Source organism: Pleurodeles waltl, chromosome 8, assembly GCF_031143425.1.
Source record: "Pleurodeles waltl isolate 20211129_DDA chromosome 8, aPleWal1.hap1.20221129, whole genome shotgun sequence".
Taxonomy (NCBI): Eukaryota; Metazoa; Chordata; class Amphibia; order Caudata; family Salamandridae; genus Pleurodeles; species Pleurodeles waltl.
This window is the reverse complement of record NC_090447.1, coordinates 520,808,312-520,835,208: the sequence shown is the minus strand read 5'-3', so window position 1 is coordinate 520,835,208 and position 26,897 is coordinate 520,808,312. Positions and strand designations below refer to the sequence as shown.

The 26,897-nt window shown below is 46.4% G+C and overlaps 1 protein-coding gene across 1 annotated transcript in view; it reads left to right on the top strand.

Annotated features, from left to right (window-relative positions):
• Positions 1–26,897, top strand: part of RAI2 (retinoic acid induced 2) — a 144,042-nt gene that overhangs the window by 7,212 nt on the left and 109,933 nt on the right. The window lies entirely within an intron of this gene.

Sequence of the window (26,897 nt, the reverse complement as noted above, 5' to 3'; positions counted from 1 at the left end):
ATGCATGCAAGGGCACGCAGGAGATCAGATTTTTAAATCCCTTGGAATCCATCAGAGGCATCCTCAACTGCAGCTGTGACCGCTGGTATTTTGTACTGGAAAGAACAGGCTCATCATCCATAAATGAATGTGAGGTAGCTTAGAAACATGGAGAGTGCGTGATTGTGGCATGTTATTTGTAGGCCACAGAGTACAGAAGCCAAAGGCCTCCCTTCATCTTACTGACGTGTGACGAAGGCCCCATACAGCTCTAGCTCAACAGTCGCACCATTACCCAGTCCTGGGCAGGAACTTGAAGCGTCTGGTGGTGACATGGATTCATTTGATAACCTTAGTCAGGGGACACTGCACTGGCCATTGCCTTTGTCGGCGGCAGCCAGGCTACGCGAAATTTGACGGTGGAGTCTTCAAATTTTGCTATATGTAACTGCCCTCTTGTTTGCATTCAAATTAACCACACTGGAGCATCTTATCAATGGTGGGAGTAACAGCTCTTGGCAGGACTTTAAGTGGGCCTGGCCCTTCTGGTTCTCGACCTGGTAGTATTTAAAAACGGACATTAAAATGGATCCCTCTCAGGCCCTGTAGTCAGGTACTTCATTTTAGTGGCAAAAACACTGATCTATTTATGAAAAATGAATGTAAAAATGTTACAATCATCCACATCAGAAGTTAAGTACCTCTTTATATTTCTTGCATTCCCTAAGAGTGCTAGATAGTTCAAGGATGTTGTGTTTCACACAAAATAGTTTTTTATGTTGAAGCCATGCACCTAATTACACAGACCGCTCCCTGTGAGAAAGTAGCCTATTTCTAGCCTTGTTACCCCCACTTTTGGCCTGTTTGTGAGTATATGTCAGGGTGTTTTCACTGTCTCACTGGGATCCTGCTAGCCAGGGCCCAGTGCTCATAGTGAAAACCCTATGTAGTCAGTATGTTTGTTATGTGTCACTGGGACCCTGCTAGCCAGGACCCCAGTGCTCATAAGTTTGTGGCCTATATGTATGTGTTCCCTGTGTGATGCCTAACTGCCTCACTGAGGCTCTGCTAACCAGAACCTCAGTGGTTATGCTCTCTCTGCTTTCCAAATTGTCACTAACAGGTTAGTGACCAATTTCACCAATTCACATTGGCATACTGGTACACCCATATAATTCCCTAGTATATGGTACTGAGGTACCCAGGGTATTGGGGTTCCAGGAGATCCCTATGGGCTGCAGCATTTCTTTTGCCACCCATAGGGAGATCTGACAATTCTTACACAGGCCTGACAGCGCAGCCTGAGTGAAATAACGTCCACGTTATTTCACAGCCATTTACCACTGCACTTAAGTAACTTATAAGTCAACTATATGTCTAACCTTCACCTGGTGAAGGTTGGGTGCAAAGTTACTTAGTGTGGGGGCACCCTGGCACTAGCCAAGGTGCCCCCACATCGTTCAGGGCAAATTCCCCGGACTTTGTGAGTGCGGGGACACCATTACACGCGTGCACTATGCATAGGTCACTACCTATGTATAGCGTCACAATGGTAACTCCGAACATGGCCATGTAACATGTCTAAGATCATGGAATTGTCACCCGAGACAATTCCATGATCCCCCGGGTCTTTAGCACAGAACCCGGGTACTGCCAAACTGCCTTCTCAGGGTTTGCACTGCAGCTGCTGCTGCTGCCAACCCCTCAGACAGGTTTCTGCCCCCCTGGGGTCCAGGCAGCCCTGGCCCAGGAAGGCAGAACAAAGGATTTCCTCTGAGAGAGGGTGTGACACCCTCTCCCTTTGGAAATAGGTGTGAAGGCCGGGGAGGTGTAGCCTCCCCCAGCCTCTGGAAATGCTTTGATGGGCACAGATGGTGCCCATCTCTGCATAAGCCAGTCTACACTGGTTCAGGGATCCCCCAGCCCTGCTCTGGTGCGAAACTGGATAAAGGAAAGGGGAGTGACCACTCCCCTGACCTGCACCTCCCAGGGGAGGTGCCCAGAGCTCCTCCAGTGTGCCCCACAACTCTGCCATCTTGGATTCAGAGGTGTTGCTGGCACACTGGACTGCTCTGAGTGGCCAGTGCCAGCAGATGACGTCAGAGACTCCTTCTGATAGGCTCTTACCACTCTTAGTAGCCAATCCTCCTTCCTAGGTAGCCAAACCTCCTTTTCTGGCTATTTAGGGTCTCTGCTTTGGGGAATTCTTCAGATACGGAGTGCAAGAGCTCACCAGACTTCCTCTGCATCTCCCTCTTCACCTTCTGGCAAAGGATCGACCGCTGACTGCTCAGGACGCCTGCAAAACCGCAACAAAGTAGCAAGACACTACTAGCAACCTTGTATCGCTTCATCCTGCTGGCTTTCTCGACTGTTTCCAGGTGGTGCATGCTCTGGGGGTAGCCTGCCTCCTTTCTGCACCAGGAGCTCTGAAGAAATCTCCTGTGGGTCGACGGAATCTTACCCTTGCAACCGCAGGCAACAAAAGACTGCATCACTGGTCCTCTGGGTCCCCTCTCAGCACAACGAGCGTGGTCCCTGGAACTCAGCAACTCTGTCCAAGTGACTCCCACAGTCCAGTGACTCTTCAGTCCAAGTTAGGTGGAGGTAAGTCCTTGCCTCCCCACGCTAGACTGCATTGCTGGGTTCCACGTGATTTGCAGCTGCTCAGGCTCCTGTACACTCTTCCAGGATTTCCTTTGTGCACAACCAAGCCTGGGTCCCCGACACTCTAACCTGCAGTGCACAACCTTCTGAGTTGTCCTCTGGCGTCGTGGGACTCCCTTTTGTGACTTTGCATGGACTCTGTTTCACTCATCTTCTAAGTGCCTTTTCCGGTACTTCTGCGGGTGCTGCCTGCTTCTGTGAGGGTTCCCTGACTTGCTGGGCGCCCCCTCTGTCTCCTCATCCAAGTGGCAACATCCTGGTCCCTCCTGGGCCACAGCAGCATCCAAAAACTCTAACCGCGGCCCTTGCAGCTAGCAAGGCTTGATTGCGGTCTTTCTGCGTGGGAACACCTCTGCAAGCTTCTTCACGACGTGGGACATCCATCCTCCAAAGGGGAAGTTCCTAGTCCTCTTCGTTCTTGCAAAACACCAAGCTTCTCCCATCCGGTGGCAGCTTCCTTCCACCCTCAGCTGGCATTTTCTGGGCTCCTGCCCACTCTCGACACTGTTGCGACTCTTGGACTCTGTCCCCTTGTCTTACAGGTACTCAGGTCCAGAAATCCACTGTTGTTGCGTTGCTGGTGTTGGTTTTCCTTGCAGAATCCCCCTATCACGACTTCTGTGCTCTCTGGGGGTTGTGGGTGCACTTTACACCTACCTTACAGGATCTTAGGGTGGGCTATTTTTCTAACCCTCACTGTTTTCTTACAGTCCCAGCGACCCTCTACAAGCTCACATAGGTTTGGGGTCCATTCGTGATTCGTATTCCACTTTTGGAGTATATGGTTTGTGTTGCCCCTATACCTATGTGCTCCTATTGCAATCTATTGTAACTTTACACTGCTTGCATTACTTTTCTTGCTATAACCTGCATAATTTTGGTTTATACTGAGGGTACTCACTGAGATGCTTTTGGCATATTGTCATAAAAATAAAGTACCTTTATTTTTAGTATATCTGTGTATTGTGTTTTCTTATGATATTGTGCATATGAAACCAGTGGTATAGCAGGAGCTTTACATGTCTCCTAGTTCAGCCTAAGCTGCTTTGCCATAGCTACCTTCTATCAGCCTAAGCTGCTAGAAACACCTCTTCTACACTAATAAGGGATAACTGGACCTGGCACAAGGTGTACCTCTGGTACCCACTACAAGCCAGGCCAGCCTCCTACACTCCCCTTTTAGAGACCCCCACTTTTTTTCGTCCCACTTACATCCCTGGCTTTTGGCATACCTTTGGTTTTATAAAGGGGTGGGACGGTTTGGTGTGGTGTGTGTGTGTGTGTGTGTGTATGCAAGGCTATAGCGCTGGTGGCACCCTGTGCGACAGTGTTCATTGGCACCCCCCACTGACCGCCTCTGCCATGGATTTTCTCACTACTTCGTTCACCTGTGCCCCTCAAGTCTCCATAGCCTCTCTCTCGGGTGTATTTAGTGAGTTTTATAGAGCCATTCACTCACTCACTAGCGTAGGGTGTCAGAGCACTTTACATCACACACACATTATGCAGAGACAATGAGTCATTTGTGTGTAAATCAGTGTATACTAAGTGTTACATAAGAAAGAGGACTGCAAGGTGTAGGAGTACCACGTCATCCATACTGGTAGGCTGTTTAGTTTAAGAGTGCCTGGGCTGGAGAGAAACAAACTCAGATTTGAAAATGAATACCATGGTTGGGGGTTCTCTTTAATAATAAGAATTTATTTCTATCCAAATAAACCCATTTTGCAACATTAGGATAACGAAAGACGGGAAAAAAATCATACTTTGCAGTTTGCATGAGCGCTTTGATGACAGTTAATAGCTCACTGTTCCACGTTAGGATTTTAACTTATAAACTGTAAGTAAAAAAAGGATCTCCCTGACAAAAGCAGTGACACTCTGACCTTTTCACAGTACATGCACTTTGTGATCTGTATGGTATACCTTCACAGCAGGCACATTAACCCTCTGTGCTAGCATAAGTCAAAACTGCCACTAGACAAAACTCCATCTCTCCCTCCAGGAAGAGCATTAATCACAGAGTTACCTTGACATTTTTATTGTCTGAAAATTGCCAAGGCAAGAAGCTGGTAGGTGTTTTTAAAACCATATTTTTTGTATTTGCAAACATGGTTTCACACCCAAAGTCAGCACCCGGTGAGATGGCACCAGTCGCACTGCCCTAGAGCCAGCCCTGCGTGTATCTGTGTTTTCCAGCTTCCGTAGCCTGACATCCCTAACAAATGTTTAATTTACAAGGTGCCTCTTTCTCTCCCCTCCTGTATGATTGTGTCCTTGAGGTAGAGTTTACTTTTCCAAATTGTCTAAAACAAGGGTTAAAAACATAAAATACAATAAAAAATATAAAGACAGAGGACATCATTTAGAGTGCGGATGGAACTGAAAATCTTCCAGTGCCCGGAGGAAACCTCAATACGGAGTGGAATCTGGCGGAAAGTCCACATGTGGATTCTGCAGCGTGATTGGTGTTTCCTCATGAACTAGAGGATTTTCAGTTCCTTTTAGATCTAAGTCGAACCCTAAGTGGAGCGTCTTTTAGAACCACACTTACTGCGTAACATAAGTAGTCTGGGCAACAGGATAAGGAGAGTGTCATAATCCAGAAGTAGAAATGTATGATGGCAATTCACCTCTCGCCTTCCGCTGCTCATAGTTTTGCAGTCTTGCCATTGACTTTGCCGCCGCCACCTGGGAGGTGGCCAGACTGTCTTCATCAGGCTCGGTGTGTGCACCATAATATTTTATGAAATAGACAAAGCATTTAGTATTCCCCTTGCAAGCACCTCCTCCAACGACACCCTTCAGGTGATCTGGTCCAACTCTTTCTATGCAGTGGGACTGGGTGAGTCAAGGCAAGAACGAAGCATTTATTTGGCTGAGTTAGCTGTACCCATGTGTGCAGTCTGAACAAGGTCGCCAGCTTACCCCAACAAGCCACAGTAGCTGCCCATGTGACAAGGTAAGAGCGCGAAGCAGTGGTTGCTAAAATAATGTCATCGGAGCCTCGTTTTGAATATCCTCGTGGTTAAGTAGGTGAACAGTGACAGCTGAAGCTACTGTGTTCCTACGGCCTTCTTGGTGCTTTTCGTCCTGTTGACTGGCACTTTCCAAAACCTACTTAACTGCAAGTGTCTTTCCTGCTGCATGTGTACTCAGTAATACTTCAGCCCTTTCAGCTCCCGCCACCGGCCATGATGGCTTGTTGGAGCAGAAAGGCAGTCAGCTACATCTTGTCAAGCCAGCACTGTGGTGTCAGTGTAAGCAACACATATCACTGTTTCTCCTGCACTGCAAGAGGCGCAAAGTTGATATATGGGTCCCTGCGGTGGAGGGTGTAAACAAATAATCCTCCAAGAGGAGTAAAACGAGAGTTTCAGAGTACCGGGGACTAGGACAAGGGAGATCTGGGAGCACTGGATAAAGCACACGAGAGACCAGTTGTGATGGAAGCAACCTCTACCCAAATCTAAGGGTTCACTTCACAAGGGTCTTTAAAAATATATACGAACTTGCTACAGTGAGTTTGGAGTACAGAGCTTACGGCCTCCATTTACTTGGATTTTGAGCAACGCAATGCAGCATCTAAGTTTGCAGTGCTGCATTACACAACAGGAAAACAATGCAGAGCCGTATGTACAAACATTGGCTGCTGCTTCTGTCAGCCCCTGCGATGGGTTCCTAAACAGGTTGCTTGCGCCATGCGGTGCCTCATGCCATGGCTTTCGGACCCTTCGAGTGCAAATTCCTAGGCCTAGACAACCTCAGAAGGGCCAGACATATTTGATGTGTGCTGTGCACAGCAGAACACATGCAATGTGTTTTCTGGGGGAAATCGCCATATTCCTCCGTGCTTGCACCTTATTCAACTAGGAGGTCGTTTTTAACGCAAAATCTGATTCAGTTACCTTAACAGATCATGCTTTGTGTCAAAACCTATGGGTATTTGCCCTCATTTGCCACCCTTGATGCACAGTGGCACAAAATGGATTTAGGTACTGTGAAAAGCTCCAGCGCAATACACCTTTTGCGCTGGAAAGTGAATCATTGCTGCTACTTTGTCTCGCACGGATCACACAGTAAATCAGGGCCATCATGCCTTATTCTGCCTTTGATAATTGTTCACGCATTTGCTGACTACTTTTAAAATGGCTTGTTGCTAGTGTCTAAAGGCAGTTACCTCAGCAGACCCAGGCTACAAAGATTTCACCTGGAGCAAATCCGTAAATTTAGTGAGTTACTTAAATGTACACCTACGTTCAGTTACTATATTTACAGAAACTTGCACTTGTACAAATTTGGTGATGACTGGAACATTTTTGATGTGTACGTGTGGAAATAGAATTCACAAAAGTGTGCTTAAGTTAATCTTGAACGAGCTCCAGGAATTCTCCGATTTGTCCCAGTGCATGTACTTTTGAATGCAATATTAAGTCGGTGGCCCACAGTCTACGGGTCTCCCAACATGTCTCTATTTGCTCTAGAAGAAACCCTTATGAATCAGACCCATAGCGCTCAGAAACATCCAAGGCCAGTGCTGCACCACAGTTTTTGTAGGCAGCCACCTTGTGGCACCACCGCAAACAGCCACACGAGGGTGCTTGACATAAACAAACAGTATCCACAAAGGCTGCGATTTTAGAAGAAAGGACACACTTAACAAATAGCTTTGCCTTGGCCTCTGAAAACTCATGTACTGGAGCTGAATACATCTGCTGAAATGATTATGTGCAGACGGCAGCTATGCACAAGGCACATTGGATTAATTATTCTCCTTAGAGCCTTTTGACAGAGTTTATAATTTATTACCAACTTTTTCGGGGTTAGGGAAATAAAATGATGGCAAAAACTACTTGAATTCCTTTGTTGTATGGATTTTCCACATATTATGAAATGTTGGAAATGCAGCTAAACGGGTTTATATCCCGTAGAATAGACATATATGTAGGCTTATGTGCTGTGTTAAATTCATTTAAATGTGTTTTCCTAAGTCGTCAAGAATGGTTGGTGCCAACAGAGAAAATTTTTTTAGTGCTCAGCTTCTGATAAATGTCTTAGACCTGCGCTCCCGGCAGCGTGCTCTGCAAAAAGACTGCTAAATGTGCATCTGACTTATGGATATACACAGGAAATCTGCTGTTGCTGTTTTTTGTCACTTGGACAAATGCAGACATACTTTGACAGCCATATGAGTTTACACAGTATAAATACTTCCGGACTACAAGACAATGGAGGTATGAGTGTTTTAACCTAAGAGAGCTTAACAAGCAGGACCCTTTTCTGTGACCTTCAAGAATGTGGAAGAATTTGTGTAGCACTATTGTGTTTGCATGCCATAATCTAAGTCTGTCCGTACCAGAATTGCTCGGGTTGAAGGGGGTAATATTGACATATTTTTAAAAGGATAAAATACCCCACATGTACGGTGAGAAACCTCCTAGCACTTGTGGGAAATTTTATGTGAGTACTGGAGATGAACTCCAGCTTTTGGTGTCTTTCTCAAGACTCACGAGTGTCGGAAGTTCCGTCATGACGACATTGCAGGGCTCACCTGCTGCCATTGTTTTTTCGCACTGACGTTGCCAATGCACTGCATGTTGGAGCTCTTTTCAGAGTAAAATGTCTGCCACAACAGCAAAGTTCTTAAAATTTGGCAACTTGCCACCGCTGTTGTAGCAAAGGTGCGACCTCAAGCGAAATACCGTTTTAGTGGCTCGGCTCCAAACTGTAAATTTACTCCTTACAGGCCTGCCAACTTTAATAAAATTCTTTACCTTGCGAGAGGTAGCAGAAAGTCCTTGGGTTAGGTGTGGCCTGGATAGGGGGCGAGGTCAAGAACCATTAAGGGCCTGATTTAATAAAAGTGCTACTGCACCCAGTGGAGTGCCACTTTTCTTATGCCCCTTAGCGCCTCCCCTAACGCTACCAGGTGTGCACCGTATCTAAGATACTGAGCACCATGGCGGTAGTTAAAACCCGGAGGCCACCAGAAATCCCTCACCCCAACACCTGCCACAACCAGACCAACAAGACTTATTTGTTGGAAGGAATTTATTTGTATATTTAAGCATTATTTTATAAACACACGCAGTTAATATTTCACCTGAAAAACAATACAATACATCAAATATCTTTAAACCATTTCAATAAGAATTACTCATCAAACCATAAATCCTTCCTGTCCTGAACCTCCTTTGGACCACCAAGGTGGACCGTACCTCACCTGTATCCCTGGAGGGGGGCAGCTCCCCCGACTTCACCATCCCTTGTCCTCATGCTCTGGGTTCTGCCCCCTCCCCAAACACCAATCCACAAAGAGGGTGGAACGGGGCGGCCAGGAGCGGGAGCCCCCTCGCCACCCCAGCCATCTGGGCTCCCTACCCCCTAAGCTGGTGTGTACATCCTCAGGTTGGTTCAGGACTTCAGGATCCTACCTCTGGTGTTATCCAGGGGACCCAGCCTTGGGGACCCCTCTGTTGGTTATGGTGACTTTAGTATTACCTCTCCCGCCACAAGGGTGACCAGGGGCCCAAAGGTCCTTCGCCCTCCCCACCCCCAAACAAGCTGCAAGAGCAGGACCATATGTCCGCAATAGATTGATCCGTTCCTGCGTCAGATAAATGCACCATATCTCTGTGGAACATGTCTGGCCCTTTTAGTAGTTTGTGTGGGATGTTCCATAAGCGGCCTGGACTAGCACACAGTCTCAATATCTCTGCATTAAGTCTACGGACAGACACATTAAATGTCCTTGATTTAACGTTTGGACCCCAGCTGCGACGAGTACCATGTGCGACCATGCAATGGCAGCATTCAGGAACTCCTTGGATAATCTGGTGATTTCAATGAAAATAGTTTCCTTGAGAGCCTTGCGGCCCAGTCGCACCAGGTCATTTCCACCCATATGGATAACAATGAGGTCCAGGGACTGGAGTCCCTCGCACCCTCTCACCATTTCCACCAGTTGCTGGAGCTGCATAGCTCCCAGCCCACCAATCCCACTCCATCGAAAAGCCACATCCTGAATCGCCGCTGGCTTGGGCTTATGGAGCAGTTGCAACCTGTAGGCCGCGCGCTGGACAAAAGAGTGCCCTAGCACCCAAACCACGTGAGACGACGTAGAACTGAAACGAAAGAAAGTTGCATGAGTAACCAACACGAGAAATAAAAAAACAGGAGTGTGAAACACTTATCATTGCAACTCAGGCCGAATGTATTGTTTATAGCAACTGGATGACCTTCTGCCGGGGACATCCCTGCCCCAGCTGCTAGGGTTGCCGCCCCAATCCTGAATGAGTGGGATTAGCACCCCTGAGGGTCGACCCTGGCAGCCCCAAGAGCCGCCTTCATTACTGCCAAAAATTGTTAACGGGATAAGCACTCTCCGTTCGCATGTAGAAAAAGAGCTGAGGACCCAGAAGTTGGGTGGGCTGCTAAGTATGAGCCCAAGCAACCTACTGGGCATAACTGGGATCCCTGAGCTGCTCTAAGTTCAATGTTCAACCCTTTTCTTAGTTGACCGGTTTTGGACCTTTGTAATTGAATTGTCACCAACCCCGGGACGATTCGAACGTTGGCCCACTGGAGGATTCCCATGTAGTCACCCTTGGATGATCCCACTAATTTGCTAACGCCAAAAGCTCCATAAAAGGCTGTAGAAAATGCAGGGACAAATAAAGTTGCCTCAAAAGGGGAGAAACAAACAATCAGGAGACTGTCCAGGAGCACCCCAATATGTGAGCAGTTATGGGGCTTCTAGTATCCTTCTTTATGCAATCTAGACGAGCCCACCCGGCCACCGCCCTCTGAATGATAAAAGCGTTAAGTTGAGTCTCCTAATTATGTAGTTTTGCAAAAAAACAAATGGCGGAAAGATGAGCTTTTGCGCAGCAAACTGGTTTGCCAAGTTCCTTTAGATGACTTAAAAAACAGCAAATGGCCTGTGTTGAAAACCACTCTGCAATTTGCAAGAATTCAAAAACTGTCTGTATTGTTGGAAAGATTTTCATATGCCCCGCGTGTGCGGGTTGCTAGGGATGCAGGTACTAAAGAGGAGAGGGTGGAACTCCAATCTTCCACAGATATGCTGGGAACTCCGTCATCCTCTCTGCCGCCTGAGGGTGGAACCTCAGAAAATCCTGCCTCAATGAGCGAGATAAAGCATCAGCTGCATTGTTATGAACACCAGGGACATGTAGTGCACGGAAGGTAATATTCAGTTTCAAACACATTAACACTAGGTGTTTCAGTAGTCGGAGTACAAGCCTGCATGTTGCACCCTGCCTGTTAATGGCCTCCACCACCGCCATGTTGTCAGACCAAAATATCACAGATCTATCTTTGACCGTAAGGGCCCAAATAGTGACAGCAACCACAATGGGGAATAGCTCCAGGAATGTCACATTCTTCGTGATCCTGGTATCATGCCACTCAACTGGCCAGTCCCCTCTGCATCAGTTGTTACCCAGGATGGCCCCAAAACCTACACTGCCGGCTGCATCGGTGAAGAGGCACAGGGTAGAACTAGGGATTGGGCGAGGAGGCCAAATGACTGCCCCGTTGAAATCTTGTAAAAAGGAAGCCCAGATTTTAAAATCTTCTCTAACTTCTAACCACAGTCTGGTGTGATGATGCTTCTCAGTCAACCCTGCCAATGCCCTAGCGATAGACCGGGAAAAGGGGTGCGCCATGGGAATAATCCGTAAAGCAAAATTCAGTTGTCCTACCAATACTTGGAGCTGGTGTAGCGTGACCTTCTTTTGTGCCAGGACTGAGTTACAGTTCTTAAAAGCCAACAACGTATCTATGGGTAGGCGACACTGACCCGACACTGAGTCTATCTCAATCCCCAGGAATGTAATGCAAGTTGTGGGGCCCTCTGTCTTGTCTGGGGCTAGTGGAACACCAAATTCCTCCAACATGGGAGTTAATTAGTGAATCACCCCTGTCCCCAGTGCGCTTGGTGAAAATCCATTGCAACAAGGAGCTCAACAGTTCAAAGTAACTGCAGGACACACTACAACACATTGCATTTATCGTAGTAATAAGACCCTGCAAATTGGAACCTAATAAATGGTAATCATCTGGGTGTACTGGGAGGAGCCGAAAAGCTGACTCAATGTCAGTTTTTGCCAGAAGGCACCCCTGCCCTAAGTTGCGCAACTTCTCAAGAGCCTGGTCTACAGTGGAATATCGGACTGAGCATAGTTGGGGGTTGACTGCTTCATTCACTGAAGATCCCCATGGGGCTGAGAGGCTATTTATCAATCTAAACTGGCCAGACTCTTTTTTTTTTTTAGGGACCACTCCCAAGGGAGAACAGACAAAATTATTGGACGGAAGAGAGAAGGGGTCCGCCGACCTTCCTAACAACCTTTCCTTCTCAACCTTCTTTGCAACCACCCCCGGATTTTTCCGGGCTGACAGTAAATTATTGCAATACGAAATAGGGGGCACTTTTAAGGTGGGAATCCTGAAACCGCAAGAGAAGCCTCTAAACAATAGGTCTGCAGAGACTCTGTTAGGATAGGACTGTAGTCATGGGAGGAAAGTGTTAATCTGTATGGGTGATGGCAAAGTTAAGTCAGCTAGAGGGCTTACTCCCCTCCTTAACCTTTTCTTTGGATTTCCTAAAGCATTTGAACTCTGGGTGGGAAGGGTATCCGCAGAAGGAACTGTTATATTTAAATTTGCAGGACCCCGCTGGGCGAGAACACACCTTTCTATTAAATGCCCAGCACAAGCCTTTTTTCTCATTGGAATATTGTGTGCGAAAGGGCCCAGGCAGCTTGCTTTTCATGCATTCCACCCATACATTCACTTCAGTTTGGTCCCAACATATTTCTGGGTCCTCAACCTGATCCCACCTGAAGTCCCTGTCATATTCCATTCAAGCATTACCTCCATACACATGGCGGGCGTTCAAAATCTTATTAGCGTAGAAAATCATAAAGGTTGCCAAGTCCGGTTTCTTTTCAAGCATGACAGATATACAAACATTAAACCCAAACAGCCAATTTGTTATGTTCTCCTCAACCCTGGTTTTTTTGTCACTGGAATATGATGCCTTTCCGTCCTTACTTTCAATTATACCTCCCTTCTTTTAGCTCTGAGCGAAAAAATTTCTACAAAATCCTCTTTCCAAATCTTTTCTTTTCCATCTGCTGCAACGTGGGCCGCAAGCTTACCTGGCCTGGATAATAGTGTCTTGCCTGGCGCTCACTGCCACAGTATCACCCCCAGACTTATTTGTGTTGGTCTCAGTGATCTTATCTTTGTCCACGTTGTTGGGGATAGGAGACTACACGCCCAGTGACGGGATGTCACTCAGGCCTGTAGTTCCATTAGCTGCTGGTTTAACACTGCTCGCTGCAGCAGTTGCCTCGATCTGGCGTTTGAGCTCCGCTACTGTATTCTGTAGGGGCCCACGGAGCAGTTGGGGGAACAGGGGCAGAGGGAGTATCAAGGCTAGGCAAAAACTGTACCGCTGACAGCAGCGCTTGCATGGTCGCATCTTGCGTAGTTACCTGGGCAGTGGCGCTGCCCTGCACTTGCGAGGCGGGGGGAGGGACCATTTGCGCTGCGGTCTGAACTACTTGTATCGCAGGGGATGCCATTAAGGTTGCCAATGCCTGCAGAATATTCGTTAAAACGGTCATGACCCCTAACTCTGGCGTAGGCACTGCTCTCTGCTCTACCGGGGGGACTTCTGGAGCAGTGCATAAAGATATGGCTAATGTATCCGCCCTAGGGGGCTGTGTGTGGGGGGAGGGTTAATGCAGGGGCGGCAGTAGCCTGCTGCGCTGCCATCTCTGGCCTGCCCACAGGAATGTTTGAAACCTGTTTCCTACTTCTGCGCTTCACAGGAGGGAATGCTGCACGAGGGGGCACATGAGAGCGCCTAGGGTGGTCGCCCTCTGCCCCATTGTTTTCCCCATCTGATGCAGAGTTCCCACTGTCTGAATCCTCATTCCCTAATTTGGCCAATACCAATTTCAACAATTGTGACAAATCAGGGTCTTTGCCCTTTCTCTTACCAACCTTACTGCGATTGCAAGCAATGACCCTTAATACGCAATCAAATTTGTTACACAAAGTGATTAATTATGCACCAATTCCCTTCAATCTCTAACTGCGCAATGAAATGTAAACAACACAGTACTACTGTAGTTCCTACACAATTTCTTTACCCCTAGTGCAAACAACAGTAAAACAATAACATGTTACTTCTTTCACTTTCCCACCCAATGTCCCCACTTACCCTATTGTCCTGATGAGCGTTCCTGGCCCAGACCAGGCCGAAGTTGCACAGATGACAAACCTGGTAGTCACCCACCAGGTCAGGAAGGCATAAACAATATTTAATAAATGAGGGTGTGACTTTAATTTAAACAAGAGGGTTGGGGGTCAAGGCCTCCTACTTAAGGATCTAGCACCAGCCCAATGATGAGCAAACCTGCCCTAAACAGCACTGGCGGTCAATGCTGCAATACACAAGGATTGAGTAAATCGGGCATAGAAAATGGAGCTTCCCCCTTTAAAAAAGGACAAGCTGGTGTCGTGCTCTCTCTAGCAGCGTGGACGACTCATCAGAAGGGACACCTTGGAAAGATCATGCAGCTGCTCCAGGTGAGGCACGAACTCACAACCTCAGCATGGCTCAGGGCAAGTACTGCTATATAAGTACTGCGCTGTAACCGATTGCACTACTTGAGCTCTCTGAGCAAAGATGCACGTGTGTGGGCAGCGTGCTCTGCACGAAGAGCCACGCCAGGCACAGGCACAGGCTCTACGGGGCAGGAGGAGGGGGATCAAAGGAGCACGAGTCCGGGCAGCATGCGTGCTGCACAAAGGGCCATGCCGAGCACATGCACGTCTTTTCCGGGTCCAGAAGTCTTCCGATGGCTGACACGCGACGTTCCTGGTGCTCCGACCGCCGCCGCATCAATAAAGGCCGAGGCCTTCCTGGGGGAGTACTTCAATAGCCCCAATCCGATGCACGGTGGTGGCCGGGCCCGGAAGTGACACGGCCCCCAGTGAATCACTTCCACCCCCACACCTCGCATGGTGTAGGGGCGGAAGTGTCAAGGACAGCCCAACACATGACTAGTGCGCAAGGTTTCGGGCCACGGCGGCCCCAAGCTCTAAGGGGCCGCGCGCCCCCCATTTTGGCAAGGCGCACTACCAGAGGGGAACTAGCGTCAAAATTTTTTACGCTAGTTTGTTCGGAGCATTGCAGTATTAGCATCAAATACTCTGAGCAGGTGTTAAAAGTGCCAAATAAAATGACGCAAATAAATCTCTTAGATTTCTTTGCACCATTTTTTCAGCCCCCCATCCCCTCCACGGGGGAACGCCCCCTTTGTATTCATTATGCCTAGCGCAGGCATAATGTAGCACAAAGGGTTACAAAATGACACAATTAATGGATTGTACTCCTTTGTAAATTTGACTCTCCAATTTTGGCCTCATTGGGCTACATTAGCATACAAAAACAAGACGCTTATGTGGCACAAGGAGGCGCTACAGGCTCTTAAATCTGCCCCTTAGTGTGTTACAGTGCATCAGTGATCATCAGAGGGGCCTGTGGAAAGGGGCATGACTCCTACACTCTAGAAAAAAAAATAACAAAGGCAAAAAATAAGCTTAGAAGCTACAAAACAAACCTGCTAAACAACCCCAATGGACAGTTGTGCAAAGAATCCTCAAGGAGGGTCAGCCCTCGCTCTGCAGGGGAATGCCACTTAAGTTGTCTTCGACCGTGTGATATTGACTTCTCACTGTGTGAAAGGGGCCAAGACCCTGAGTACCTCGCACAGGACAGGGACAGGCTACATGGATAGAAACAGAGCTAACCTTCCAACCCCCCCACCCCGTGCGCTTACATATGCACATCACTAGTTCAGTGCAGACAACGGCACCGCAAGCTTCAATCACACACAGAACTGGTTCATCAAGGATAGAAAGAGAGCAAGCTCCCAACCTCCCTGCACTCGCTAATGCACAGCACTAGTACAGTACAGGCAGCTGCACCATAAGCTTCAGTCACACACAGGCTGGTACGTCATGGATAGAAACATATAAGTTCTTGCTCCACCCCGAGCCCACATATGCACAGCACTTATATAGGACAGAGAGCAGCCCAACAAGCTTCAGTCGCGCACAGAGGAGAGGTACATCTTGGATAGTAACAGAGCAAGCACCCCCTCACCCCGCACAGAACTAATAATGTACAGACAGCGGCACTGCAAGCTTCAGTCCCACACAGAACTGGTTCATCAAGGATAGAAATAGAGCACGCTCCCTACCTCCCTGCACTCACATATGCACAGCTCTCAGGCAACAGCACCATAAGTCAGTCAGTCAGTCTCTCTCTCTTTCTCTCTCCCCCCTAATTTGGGGGAAGGATGACACGAGGATTGTATGGCGGTTTGACTCACAGAAATGGACACAGACCACTGATTGCAGCAGCAGAGAACACTTCTTTCGCACACGCACAAGACACGCCCACACACACCCTCCCACCCCCGTAGCACAGTTACATTACTGATCGCAGCAGGCAGTGCACATTTTCTTAACACACATCATGTTTACATTGGTCGAACAGCAAATCAAGCTTCTCTCAACCACGCTGCTCAGGAAACCTGCCTGTATTTTCCTGTTCAGTATTGTATCTAGTTCTTAAGGTCTTATCTGGAGTATTTTTTTCTATTTCTACCAGCCTCATCTAGAGTATTATGTCAGGTACTTTAAACCTCCTTTAGCATTCTCCGTCTGCGTACGGAGATCACCTCTGTTTTATTCTATCAGTTACAGATGTATGTATTTGGATGGTTAAGTGTAGTCCTGGGGGACACCTTGGTAATATTGTTCCCAGCTCTGGATGTCGCATCTGGAGCATTGTGTTCGGATCTACTGTTCACATCTGGAGTGTTGTATCCAAGTCGCAGATGAAGTACTCTGTCCAGTTCTGTTGTCCACCTCTGCGGTACTGGATCCAGGACCTCCTCAAGAGTACTGTGTTCAGTTCTGGAAGTGTGATCTACACTATTTAATCCATTTGTGGAGGTCTAATCTTTACTATTTTGTTTATTTCTGGAACATATTGGCCCATTTTTATACCTTTTTAGCGCCGCATATGCGTCATTTTTTGACGCAAAAGCAGCGCAAACTTACAAAATACAGTTGTATTTTGTAAGTTTTGCGTCAAAAAACGGCGAAATGTGGCGCTAAAAAAGTATAAATATTGTCCATTATGTCCTGGTATGAAATCCACATCAAGTATATTTCATTGTTGACTCCAGTATAGGGGGATCTGCTTCTTGTGTTCAGTTAAGAATACACAGTTGAAGTGTTCTGGGTAAGTGTTTGTTTAGTCATGGGTGAGTTTGTACCCATGTATGGTTGTTTCATTTGGTGAGTGAATAATTAAACGTGGTAGTTAGTAAATGAAAGAAAATGGACGGGTGAGCAAGTGGAGGAACACATGCATAAGTGGGTGAATGGACAACTGAGTGAAAGGGCCAGAAAATAGAAGGGCAGACAAGTACGGTTGAATGCATGTGAAAAGGGAAGAATGGACGGGTATAGGAGTGGCTAGGTGATTGGATGCATAACGTGATGTATTGATGTATTGTTACATAAATGAATAAATGGTGAATGGGTAAGTGGTGGAAGTCAGTGAAAGATGAATGGATAGGTAACAGTGAATGTCTGAAAGGTTGATTGGTTCATGAATGGATGGTTATTGGTGAATAGTGAGTGAATAAATGATAAATGGTTGATCAATGGAACTTGAATGTTGAATAATAAATAGTTAACGAATTGTGAATGGCTGAACAGCAAATGGTGAGTGAACAGGGGTTGGTATGTAGGTGGAGGGTGACTGGATAGGAGAATAAAAACCGATGGTGAATTGGGGAATGGCAAATAACAGACGAATGGCTAAAGGTGGAGAAAAGATGGAGAATGATGAATGGAAAATCAGTGGTTATTGGACGTTGGGTCAATAGAGAATGGATATAGAACGCAGAATGGGACAATTATTTGAAGATGGTGGATGAACGGTGAACAGATGGTAAATGGTGGGTGGGTGGTGAATGGATGGGAAATGGCGGAAGTATCAGTTGAGAGTGGAAAATGGAGAATGGTGAATGAATTGTTGAATGATGACTTAATAGTTGAAAAAAGTGGACACGGTGGATGCTGAAGTGTACGTTGAGGGTGAATGTTCAGTAGTGCATCGGATGGTAAGTTATGAATGGAGGGTGACATGAAACTGGAAGGTGGGGTATGATAGGAGTGTGAACGAAGGGTATGGGGTGAATGGTGGGTGAATGATAAAAGAGGGGGTTTACCACTCCTGTTGAGTGTGTTGCTCCAAACAGTTTCTGAAGCAGAAGAAGGAGTTACAAACGCTGCGTAGGCAGTAGAGTGGCAGCCATTTTGAAATGGTGAAGCAGCCAATACCATGTAGAGTAATAAATCACTGTTAGAGAATGGACGCTTTAACGTGCAAGAAGAGTAAACGAAGCGCTCCTTTATAAAGCAAAGATACGTGATATATGCAGCTACTTCCTGCCCATTACCTACACTACATTTTCAATAGTGTTCCCCTAAGGGCACTACAGTGCCATCACTATAAACTTCAAAAGATGCCCATGTGAATCTTAAGTGTTGCCCACTAAACCACTGAATAATCGTTGCCCCCATTAAACGTATTACAGCATACTAAAGGATGTTTTGAAATGTTGTTGACAGAAAATGTACTTATAGAACCGGCGCAAGCTGATATAATATTTGATTTGAGGAACGAGCATGACTGTTTGTAGAGTGAACACGAGGTACGGAACCACCTCTGGGCAGGTGCCGATGTGACACCTGTTTCAGGGAACAGAAGACCAGAAAGGGGTTGTATAAGACTGAATATCAAGAGTGTTTTGATAGGATTATAAGACTGAAGATGAAGTCTTTCCTTGTATTCAGTGGAAGGTTTGTGCAGACATGTTGGAGGTGCGGGTGAGCTCCTCGGTGAATATTTATGAAGACTGCACGTCACAGGTAGGAAAGTGTGGTACAGAAAGGCTGCAAGATATTACATCACCTTTAAACTAAATTACTTTGTGTGGAAGGCACAAAACTTGTGTAAAACACGGAAGACGTTGACCTTGTTCCTCAATCCCACTGAGTGCCTGTGCAAGGTTCTTTTGGAGAAGGAGATATAGAGCTTTTCTTTAGGGGAGGGCAGTATTAAGACTTACACCAAAACGGTCCATAGGTCCCATCTTCCACCCCAGTGTTTCACCCCACTACTATGAGGGTGTCAGAAAGTGAATGTAAAAATGGGGCACCTCCTCCAACTCCGCCATTAGCTCAATAATGCATAAGTGTTGACACTAGTGAACCTGAAGACGAGTTGCTTGCCCTTTCTAGAGCAGCCGGTCCACCACAAGTTTCTGTGATGTTAACACAGTGATATACTCCCATGCAATGCACCAGGTCATTCATGAAATCAAATCATAAATATTTATAAAGCGCGCTACTCACCCGTGCGGGTCTCAAGGCGCTAGGGGGAAGGGGTTACTGCTGCTCAAAGAGCCAGGTCTTGAGTAGTCTCCAGAAAGCGGAGTGGTCCTGGGTGGTCCTGAGGATGGTGGGGAGGGAGTTCCATGTCTTGGCCGCCAGGTAGGAGAAGGACCTCCCACCCGCCGTGGTGCGGCGGATGCGACGGACGGCGGCGAGAGCGAGGTTGGCGGAGCGAAGAGGACTGGTGGGAGTGTAGAAGCTGAGGCGGTGGTTGAGGAGTTCGGGTCCCTTGTTGTGGAGGGCTTTGTGTGTGTGGGTGAGGAGTCGGAAGGTGATCCTTTTGTTGACGGGAAGCCAGTGCAGGTGTCTCAGGTGGGCGGAGATGTGGCTGTTGCGGGGTATGTTGAGGATGAGGCGGGCGGAGGCGTTTTGAATTCGTTGCAGATGTTTCTGGAGTTTAGCTTTGGTTCCTGCGTATAGTGTGTTGCCGTAGTCCAGGCGGCTCGTGACGAGGGCGTGGGTCACGGTCCTTCTGGTGTCGGCGGGGATCCAACGGAAGATCTTTCGGAGCATGCGGAGGGTGAGGAAGCAGGAGGATGATACGGCGTGGACTTGTTTGGTAATGGTGAGAAGTGGGTCCAAGATGAAACCGAGGTTGCGTGCGTGGTCTGAGGGGGTTGGTGTGGTGCCAAGGGCCGTGGGCCACCAGGAGTCGTCCCAGGCGGACGGGGTGTTTCCGAGGATGAGGACTTCCGTTTTGTCTGAGTTCAGTTTCAGACGTCTGAGTTTCATCCATTCTGCAACGTCTTTCATTCCATCTTGCAGGTTGGTCTTGGCGCTGGTGGGGTCCTTAGTGAGGGAAAGTATCAGCTGAGTGTCGTCGGCGTAGGAGGTGATGTTGATGTTGTGTTTGCGTACGATGTCGGCGAGGGGGCTCATGTAGACATTGAAGAGTGTTGGGCTGAGCGAGGAGCCTTGTGGGACGCCGCAGATGATCTTGGTGGGGTCTGAGCGAAAAGGTGGGAGGTAGACTCTTTGGGAGCGGTTGGAGAGGAAGGAGGTGATCCAGTCCAGGGCCTGTCCTTGGATCCCGGTGGAGCGGAGGCGGGATATTAGGGTTCGTGGCAGACGGTGTCGAAGGCAGCCAAGAGGTCGAGGAGGATGAGGGCGACTGTTTCTCCGTTGTCCATCAGGGTTCTGATGTCGTCTGAAAAACCCATTAAACCGTTCCTGGCGTGCTGGGCAGTCCTCCATGTATACCAGGGACACCTAAAATGTGGCTACTGGAAGTGTACCTCACTTAGGGGCAACTTCCAAGGCTTCACATATGGTGGCCGGCGTTTCGCCATACCATCCTCGTTATGGAATTCCCATCACCAGATTTCCCCACTCCACCCTGCAGTGGCACCAATTGTGGACGAAGAAGTGAGTGAGGGTGAATGTCAGTACTGTTAATCATAACCATATTAAGAAGCAAACAGATTGCATTGTTGCTTTGAGTGAGAAAAGTAGAAGGAGTTTTTGGATCAAATATCATGACCAAGTTTTGCGCAAGATAAGAGACGGCTATGCTCGTCCTACAGATTACTGGAGGCTTCAGCATACCTGTAACACCACAGGTTCAAAGCCAACCAATCTGCAACCACAAGTAAGTTCCTTGGTGTCCCCCAGTCAGTGTTATCACACACCCTCTCCCGAGTGAGCATCTGCCCACAAAGAATGGAATATTCTTGGGACGTTGTCACAACAGCAGCCAAGATTAATGCCCAAACCTTTGTCAGTGTTATGGCTGCTGTGCCCTCTTACATACAGATGTAAACATACTTTATCTGCAGCCACTGAACTCAAGATGCTAATCTCTAGGACAGTGGTTCCCAACCTTTTGACTCCTGAGGACCCCCACTGAATCATTATTGGAAGCTGGGGACCCCCAAGCAATTTGGACAATTTGAATTTCAAAACATTAAAACAGTAATTCACAAAAAATACACAAACAAGTACACACTAAACAAATACTCCAATTAGTAAAGATATACGCGGTCATTATGAACATGGCGGTCTGGACCGCCATATAATATTCGTGGCAAAACCGCCACTGGCATAACTCCACCACTGCCAGGCTTCCACCGCCAGGCAGCCTGGCCATGGTGGAGTTACATGTCCGACAGGGCAGCACTGGCCGCCGGATAATGAGACAACTTCCACCAGCCTTTCCCTGGCGGTTTACCCCACCAGGGAAAGGCTGGCGGAAGGGTGCCTCGGGCCCCCCTGAGGGCCCCTGCACTGCCCATGCAGTTGGCATGGGCAGTGCAGGGGCCCCCGTGCACAGCCCCTTCGCGCATGTCACTACCCGATTTACGGGCAGTGACATGCGTAACGGGTGCTGCTGCACCCGCCGCACTGCTACATTGCCGCCGGCTCCATGTGGACCCGTCGGCAATGTCCAGGCCCAGCATTCAGCTGGGCCGGCTGGCGGAAACACTGTTTCCACCTGCTGGCCCAGCGGAATGTTCTTTATTGGGCCGGCGGGGTCCTCGACGGGCTGGCAGTCAGTGTTTAGACCGCCAGCCCCCGCCGTGTTCATAATGAGGGCCATAATCTTTATATATTGAAAACATATGCAAAAACTTTTACATTTTAATGGGAAGGTTGGCGCTGCATCTCGGCGACTAACTTTTCAATGTTCGGTTTTATTTAAGAAAGTTGAATCCTCAGGTCAGCTTCTATATTTTCAAAGCAATTTCTGGTCATATTTTTTAGGTACCTAAGATCTGAGAAAGCTTTTTGACATAAATATGTGGTGGGGAAATGAAGTAAAACCATGAGGGCCTCTCATCTCTCCCTAACCTCTCTGTCACATATAATTCATTTGTTTTATAGCACCTGTCATAACAGTGTAGGGTGTCTGAGCACTATACAGGGTACTACAAGGTGTAGGATTCACATGTCATCCACACTGGTAGGCGTTTTCTAAGAGTGCTTGGTCTGGAGAAGCACAAACTCAGGAATCATAAAAGTGGTTAGCATTGACTTTAATAATAAGAAAGTATTTCTATGCAAGGAAACCTTTTTTTAGTAGCATAAAGAAAATGAAAGATTGAGAAAAAAACAACTTTCTAATTTGTGCCATGCAGTTTGCCTGGAGCTTGTTAATGGCAGTTCATAGCTCACTGTGCTAGATTACAATTGTAACTTATGCATTGCACTGTAACAAAAGAATCTGTGACAAAAACCCACTGTGCTATGCATATAAAATGCTGTTCTATGCATAATACACATTCTTTGCAGCAGGTATTTTAACCATCTGTGCTACCTTTGAGTCAAAACTGCCAGGGCACAAAACTCCCATCTCTCTCCAGCAGGTACATTAATCACTAAGTTATCTTCACACTTTTATTTTTGTTGTAAAGCTGCTGGATGTACAAGGAATGTTGCAGTGCTTTTAAAACTGCCAACAAAGGAAGTTATAAATATAAAACACACACGCATGTGTTTGTCAGAGGCCCCAGCAGGAGAAGTGCCATCCTGCCGCCCAGGCCTGCGGACCCCCTGGGAATGTGTCACGGACCCCTGGGGGTCCGCAGACCACAGGTTGGGAACCACTGCTCTAGGACATAACTTAGCCCACTTCTTTCCCCACAGGTACACAACCCTCATGCACCTCCCTTGGTTGCAGCCAGTCAGTACTGCTATTGAAATCTGCAGGAAACACCTGTACCTGCAGCCAAGGAAACGTGAGGGTAGGAGACATCGCGGAGGGGCGCATTCTTAAATTCACCAGCTCGCCCTTTCACCCTTCCACATAAACACACACCACACATTCTTTCTCCAGTGATGTAAATTCACTCGCTATTAACAACTAGACAGAGGTAGGCCATGTCTGTTTTACCAAGGTCCACTTGTTGTTATATGCTGTCACATTTCCGGTGTTCGTGCCCCTTGAGCTCTTTATTGATATAGAAAGACAAACGTCTCTATACACATTTGCTTTCTTGGTATCTAAATTTTCGTGAGAATATTAAACGAGTACAGGAGTTGTACAAGAAGGCGCAGGCCCTGCAAATAACTGAGAACACTTTTTGAATTGCATGTTGAGCTTAGGCCTGGATCTCCAGTGGCAGATTTAAGAGCAGAGTTGGGAATGGCTAAAATAGAAGATCATATAACCTTCTGTTCGGTTTGAGATTGGGACCGAGTTTGGACAAGCTCTTGCCATGTTTCAGAAGGCCCTTAGCAACTCCCCAGTAGTCAAAACTCAATAACTTAACATGGTTTAGGCACGTAGAGCATACTCTTAGCAATTAGCTGTACAGACCTATGGAACAATCTTGGGCAGATTAGTAAGGCTTCTCTACAAATGGTAAAAATAAATATTGGGCGCATGTGAGGAGGAAGGAAGAGGCCAGGAAAATCATTCTCCTGTTGAACCATCTGAATCTAAAACCAGAGCCTCGGCTGGAGCCATTTCTGGACTTGATATTTCCACCAGATAAAAGCTCACACAATCTAATGTTCAGATTGGGCATCTTGCACGTATGGCCCTTCACTAAAACATGGTCCAGAGCCCCTGTCAACAGATCAGATATCTGCCAGTGCTCCTTAGGAGTCTCTGAAACGGGTATGCATTTCATGCTACTGTGCGATACTTCACAGAAAATTCGAAGGTGTTGCTTCTGTGCCTTATTTTTAAAATGCAGTCTGCTGAGTTGCAGTGCTGTGCTAGTATTTTGCTACAGAGCAGACCTCAAGCAAGTCTACCAGGCAATAGCATCATATATATATATATATATATATATATATATATATATATATATATATATATCGGGGTCTCCAAGGAGTAGTTCATGAGCTACTGGTAGCTCTCCAGCTACCTGTGAGCAGCTCTCCTGCGTGCAGCCCAGCCTACTAAATTAGAAGCCTTAGTTTGGTTGAATTAATATATGTATACCAAAATCGAAAAGTGTATATTTGACATGAAAATCTGTATTTTCAGAACCCATAACTTTCAAAATATATTTAAATCTGATATTTGAACGATACACCATGTAGTATTGGGAAGCTTATTACTAATATTACTTTTCTGCCAGGGGGCATTGCAGCTGTGGCTGTTATGTATTACCCTTGTAAAGGCATGCCACATTGACTAAGCCTTTTTTACATTATAGCTGGCAATCGTGCACTGAGATGATCATGGAAGGTAATCTTGAATAAGATGTCCACTAATGTAATCTTGTCTAATCTGTACAACACTAATACTATTGGTAACTCAGGATGATTTTATTTGAGCATAAGTAGCTCTTGTTAGCACAAAGGTTGGAGACCTCTGATATATACACACATATACGGCACATGGAAAGGTACAAGATCTGAAATAGACAGTCACTAAGGTCTCAGATAGAAGTTTCACAGACAGTATGTATATTGCTACTTTGCAAATGCTGAGATTTCACTGAAATGTACTGTTCATCAGTGGTTCCCTACCTGTGGTCCGGGGAACCCTGGGGGTCCGTGAATCCTCCTCAAGGGGTCCGCGACTGCTTAGAAAATTAAGTAATATTAACAGATTAGGTCCCCAGCTTTCAGTAATGACTCACTGGGGCTCCCTGGATTCCAATAATGATTCAGTGGGGATCCCGAGATTCCAGTAATGATAAAGTGGGGTTCCAAATAAGTCAAAAGGTTGGGAACCACTGCTATACAATACAAAATTGCACTTCTCTGGCCTATACTGCCAGTCATCCCACAAAAAAGTGACAGAATTTAACAAACAAAGATTTAGTGTTATTATTTTATAGTCCGTATAGGGGAGGGTGGAAGAACAAACGATGCCTGACTCGCCCAAAGACCCTACCGTCCACAGTGATTAGGTTTGTACATTACTGCTGCACTATTGGATCTAATACGTTTTTAATATCATTCTACATCTGCAGTTTTGTAATCTAAATGTTATTAGTGAATCCTGGCACAGGCACAGCTCAATCCGTTGGATTGGGAATCACAACAGCTAATTATTTAGAGTCCTGTATTTTAAGCTCCTGACCTATGTATGAAAGTCTAATGGATCTTATTTAAATAGCTTTACCGCATGGTATGTATTCTAGTGACTGTTTTTAAATTTTGTAATTTTATGTATTGGGAATTTTTAGTATATTTGTTTAGCATAATTGCTGAAAACAAACTTGAATTGAAAAGGACTTGTAAAATAATAATTTTAGCAATCACCTTACTTCCGAATTAGAGAGAACCACGTGCAGGAAATGGTTTATGAATCAACCTTTCTACTTGTGCTAAAGAATTTTTACTCTGTTGTGGGCCTCGGATTATATATAGCTAGCTGGTCTCTAGCACACAGAAGCGACATTTGATTGGCAGGTAGCACGATAAAAAAGTAGCCGATATATATGCAAAAAGTAAAGAGTATACAAACATTAGCAAAACTAATAGGTCTTGCTTTGGCAAGCCTGTTTTTTTCTTTTTTTCTTTCTTTTGCAAATGTATGCAACAGACTTTAAAGAATACAAGCAAAAAACTAAATCTTCCCCCGTCCAAAGGTAGTGTTCATATTTTTTCAATAAAAGGTTAAATAAAAAATTACCTAATGCGAAAATAAACTTTACAAATCTTGAAATGAAAGCAGAGATTTCTCTACCAGCACCTGGCACTAGAGTGAACTAATTTTCAGGTGGATATTAATACGTGCAAAAAAAAAATGCTGCCACTCACAGTGAAGAGGGTCTGTGGCTGAAGTGGGTTGACTTACTGCCCCCTGCTGTATGCTGTGGTAGGAGTAAGCACATTATGAATGGCACTTGAACAGACCAATGGATGAAGAGGACTATTTGAAACTGTATATTTTTTATGTATGTATGTTTATTCTGATTTCTTTTGGGAAACATAAGGCTAGCAAAACAGCTAAATCGGCTTCTAGGTCAGACGTAATAGAAAACAAATTAGGGCATGGAAATGTTTTGGTGTCCTTAAGTATAGGCATCAGTGAGGTGAGTCTCATTACTGTGCAGAGGTACTGGCATAATCCAGTGCTACGTCTAACAGAGACACAATCCTATCAGCAAACACATTTGTCGGGTTGGAGGGGGCAGGAAGTGACACTGGATGTCAGTAACTGGACATCAGATCCATCCTCAAAAAGAGTAGTAGAGTTCATAGAATTGACTCCAGTCTAGGGCAGCCTAGGTAATGGTGACAACTGAATCCATATTTTAGTGGAACATACAGAGTCCAGAGCACAGTGGTATTTAAGTAAGTGTAAACATTTATGCGAAGTACAGTAAGTCCTTGTGGGTGTGACTGGCTGTCATATGGTTGAAAAGTGTTTCTCGTTACCTAATATCAGTGTTTGTAGAGGTGCAGAGCATACTTGCCAGGTGTCAAATCTACTGATTTAGGCAGTAGGCTATAGCTTTTTGGCAAGCTACAGAGTTATCCTTTCTTTTGATAAATATGTGGATTTCAACCTATTAGGATGTCTAAGCCCTGCACTGAAAGAGTTTACCAACAATCCCCCCCACCTCCTGAAAGCTGCACAGTCTCTTTAAGTTCGTCTTGAAATGGGTGGGAGGTGTAGCCTAACACCAGTGCTGTTTCCTGCTTAACTGGGGAACCAGATTCGGGTCCTGGAGCTGGTTCAGCATTTTGTATTCTGAACAAATCATTTACGGCCTGATTTAGATTTCGGCGGACAGGTTACTCTGTCACAACAGTGCCAG